Here is a 5,018-nt window from a genome sequence, read left to right on the forward strand (position 1 = left end):
AACGTCAGTATTGTTTTCACATATTATTTTATGCCTGTTAAATATATGTCTTGGGTGTATGTGTGAATGAATCTCATGCTGGCAAAACTTCGTGAAATTCTTATTTAGAAACATTACAATTTTCCATTGGTTTATCTATTTTGAAGAACATGTCAAAATTTCTTTCTCACATAATCCATTTCTTTGTTGTTGCTTACTCAATGTACGTTGTAACTTGTCAGTATTTAATTCAAAGTACCAAAATGTGTTTATTTGATCTGAAAATGTTTCCAACGAAATATCTAGAATTAATATGGTTAGGCCGCTCGACTCGCAATCTGGAAGTCGCGGGTTCGAATCCCCGTCCCACCAAACATGCTCGCCCTTTCAGCCGTGGGGGCGTTATAATGTGACGGTCAATCCCACTATTCGTTGGTAAAAAGAGTAGCCCAAGAGTTGGCGGTGGGTGGTGATGACTAGCTGCCTTCCCTCTAGTCTTACACTGCTAAATTAGGAACGGCTAGCGCAGATAGCCCTCGTGTAGCTTTGCGCGAAATTCAAAATAAAACAAACCAAACAAAACCAGAATTAATATTTTGACATGCAACTGATACTATAAGTGTTACATAGGTTGAGTACATGATATTGAAATGATTTTAAATCCACAAATCAGCAAGTCACCTGACAATTACAGCCGATATAAATTAGTGATGGAACGGAATGTATCATAACTATTTCTGACGTTGTTTGGCGTTACGCAGATAGTGTCACTGAATACTGGCCATTCTTAGGAAGGGTATGTATGTAATAGCTCTTTCTGACGTAAATTTTGTTACACTCGGATCATAAAAATGCAGTCAGATAGAGAATATCACTTGCTCTTAGTCAGATTGAAAAATGAGAGAATCTGGATCAACTTGGGATACCAGGCCCATACAGAAAGGGACTTGCATCAGATCCTACCCTGGTCGTGGTAGGCCTGTATAACAAAAGAACATAAAAAGAAGTGATAAAAATCGTCTTCGTGTCCCAGACAAAAGTATGCAATATAATCAAGAAGTATCTACATCAGGAAAAATGACACAAGTCACGTGTACATAGGTTCTTTCCACGACATGTCTGTTTAATCATCACATATCTGAAAGGGCTGGAGAATAAAACGGATATTCATACTATATCATACGAATACATATCGCTCAAATCGCTTAAGAATTTGTGTGCAATCGGTCCATTGAAATGGGTGCCGGAGACCGTCTTCCTCGTACATTAGATGGATTATGGTAAGCTAGCAAAGAGTAGCGATGTGCTTTGTACATGGTATCCTTACGACGTAGCTTTTAAATGAAAACTACGCTGCAAACTAATGTCAAGATGCACGGTTGTCAGATAGAAGATGACCGGGCGTTATGACATTGACTGTAACAACGTGGTGAGGCTTCAAAATCTTTTTGATATAACTTGCTCAATATTCTACTTATTTAGTAAACGATAATTAAACTATGTACTCTTATAGTTCAATAGAATTACATCGAGCAATATTAGGTTCTCTTTTTTTGTACTTGCTCAATAAAAACACTATAAAAGTCAACAGTAATGTACACTTATCTTTATTAGAAATTTTAATGTTGTCCACAGTAATATCGCAACATCGTTGTAATTTAATAGTTGATGTTAGTTATAAATCAGTTTGAAATAAAACTAGTTTACATGCTCTGCTCGTCTAATGTATTCCAATACTAATTTCCATTTTATAATTATGGTAATAACTGAGGTATAATGTTTTTATTATCATAATAAAAGTATATTTCCATATGAATGTTCTTATTTCGATGTATCATTAACACACTGGAACACAAAGATATTAAACAGAACCAGTAGCTTCTAATACAGAACTCTAAATAACGTCCAGATGTTTGTTTACATTGAAAGTTTATCAAGCTGTGAATGCGAAATAAAAATTACACAGTTGTGCTTATTCACAAAAACAATTATCTATTTTCATGTTAAAGTATCAGTGGAAACGTACTCTGCCGATAATAAATATCAATAGATGAAATTAAAAGGTTCTTATTTAACCATATTTTTATCCAATTTGTTTCCTAGTTGGAAAAGAGGAAAGTTACAGAAATGTGTTTTAAATCACAGATGATAGCCATTTTATGCATTTAACCCTTTCGGGAAGTTCGATCTCGTGACACAACAACGAAATGTTTGTTTGTTTCGGAAATTCTCGTACATCTAGCGCTGATAGCTGTTCCTAATTTTAAACTTTAAGCTAGGCAACAGCACTCATCGCCTATTCATGGGCTACTTTAATCGAATACTAGGGTTGGAACGTCATTCTTATAACGCATCCACTTCTACAAAATGCCGAGTGAGATTTTGCCGAAATGAGATGCGAAACATTGGTCCTTTGATTCACAGTCGGCACCCAAATTATCGGGCCACGCCTGGCCAACAAAATATACTAAAAATTAAACTGGAAAATTACACCTCAGTACAATTCCTTATATCGACATGTGTGCTACTGTGAGAATGCGCAACTGTTTAACCTACTTTATACGAACTACCTACCATTCTTAGAAAGATATTTTCTTTATTAGCTTTGATAATTATCTGATTTTCTCTTTATTGAACACTTCAGTTTTGGTCACAACATAATTATACGATAATATTCCATTCTAGAGCGAGGAGGAGGTCGAAAACCGACCGATACAAACATAAGTAGCACACAATTTTGGTTATTCGGGTATATAATAGGAAGGTTATACACGCTATCAAACAGCTGTTTTGTACAGCGAGTTACAACACAGCAACTGAAGTGATTATGTGTCCAAACGTCAACAGGGAGTTACAACACAGTCACTCTAGTGATTATGTGTCCAAACGTCAACAGGGAGTTACAACACAGTCACTCTATTGATTATGTGTCCAAACGTCAACAGGGAGTTACAACACAGTCACTCTATTGATTATGTGTCCAAACGTCAACAGGGAGTTACAACACAGCAACTTAAGTGATTATGTGTCCTAACCTCAACAGGGAGTTACAACACAGCAACTGATGTGATTATGTGTCCAAACGTGAACAGGGAGTTACAACACAGCAACTGAAATGATTATGTGTCCAAACGTTAAGAGGGAGTTACAACACAGCAACTTAAGTGATTATGTGTTCAAACGTCAACAGGGAGTTTCAACACAACAACTGAAGTGATTATGTGTTCAAACGTCAACAGGGAGTTACAACACAACAACTGAAGTGATTATGTGTCCGTACGTTGACGTTGGCTGAAAGGGCGAGTATATTCGGTGATGGGGATTCAAACCCGCGTCCCTCGGATTGTGCGTCGATCGCCCTAACCACCAGGACATGCCGGGTCTTTCTTCCAACAGTGTGCGGTGAATGCTGAAATGAGATACATCCTAGGGTGTGAGATGAACCTTCCTAAAAGTTACATTGCTAAAAAACTAGAAAAACTCTCGATGAAAAAGACATTTTACGGTGGAACGCAACGAAGACGGGTCATTATATGCTTCAACGCCAGGCTTAGTAAAAAACAACAACAATAAAACGATAAAAACTTCAGTTTGTCCCTGAAGAAGAAAGGTCCATCTTTTAAAAGCGCTCGGGTTATAGGGTGTTTATCATTTTATATTAAGACTTCATGAACAAAAAGTAATAGTTGTTTTACTTATTTAGTTTACTCGTTTCTTTAGTATTTAGATAGCCATTTTCTGATTCTCTTATTTTATTCTGAAAGTAACTGGAGAATTAAAAGAGGGCGAAACGACACTATTCCAATGAATACAGTATATGAAATAATATCAAATTAAATTGTTTTGATTTATTAACGAATTAGCGCGCTTTCTCGCAAGACTCATCTCACTAAATAAAATAGAAAGCTAAAAGATTATACGTACTCAGTTCTTATGATTGAAGAGGCGTGTTTGTTTAATTTAGAGCAAAGCTACGTTCAGCTATCTGGTGTGTTCACAGCTGGGAATCGAATTCCGGATTTGAGAGTTGTAAATCTGTAGACTTACTGCTGTCTCACCGAGGGACTTGCCCACAATTACTGTTCTTAAGAAAATTTGAGAAACATGGGAGGTTATGTGAAGAAATATAAGTAAAATAGTTTTTTAGTTTTAAAATTTTCATAGCTTTAACATGCATATGTTTTAAACATTGTTAACTTACATAAGTACGAAACAAATATAAGACTGTCACTTGAAACAACTTTTATTGAACTTTTTACAGGTTTCTAAAAGAGGAGATTAAGTTTCTAGTGGTAAGAAAGACAATTAAAGACACGTTTAAAATCTACAGAGAGACACAGTAATTAACTAACATACAATAAGTTAATATACATATATCTGTTACATACTGGTTTTAACGTTTTTAATATATAATAAATTAAAAGAATAAGCAAGCACTCGTATAAAGTACACTACATATATTTATTTAATGTTAAAATATTAGTTACATAGTTATGCTTCTATAAAATGAAATAACAATCTCTAAACGTTTTCTAAAGAACACACCATTTCTGATGGTTCTCTTTCTACCAAATTTCAAATATAACAATTCTCAATACAAATTACACATTAGATCTCTCGCCAATAAACAGTGGAGTAATTTATTTAACGTTCATAGATGTCAAATTATTTTATTCATCAATAGAAATTCCAAAGCAATTAGATAAAAAAACGTACTTTTCTTAGATTTCATTTTTTGTAATCTTTATACTAACCATTACAATTGAATTGATTTAAGGAACCCTTTCAGGTGTTATTTACATCAATTGTTCAATCAATTAAAACATGTTGGATTGGAAAACATTTAAAGGTCAATAAATAAAGAACTCAGAAATTATTTTAATACGGTTTAAAATCCAAATAAAGACACTGTTTATACGACTAATAATAATAACAAACATTTTCCAAACAAATTATGAGGAGAGCTCGTTATGTTTGTATACTCTTCCTTATTTATGAGGAGAGCTCGTTATGTTTGTATACCATTCCTTATTTATGAG

This window comes from Limulus polyphemus, unplaced genomic scaffold, assembly GCF_000517525.1.
Source record: "Limulus polyphemus unplaced genomic scaffold, Limulus_polyphemus-2.1.2 Scaffold1314, whole genome shotgun sequence".
NCBI classification, from domain to species: domain Eukaryota; kingdom Metazoa; phylum Arthropoda; class Merostomata; order Xiphosura; family Limulidae; genus Limulus; species Limulus polyphemus.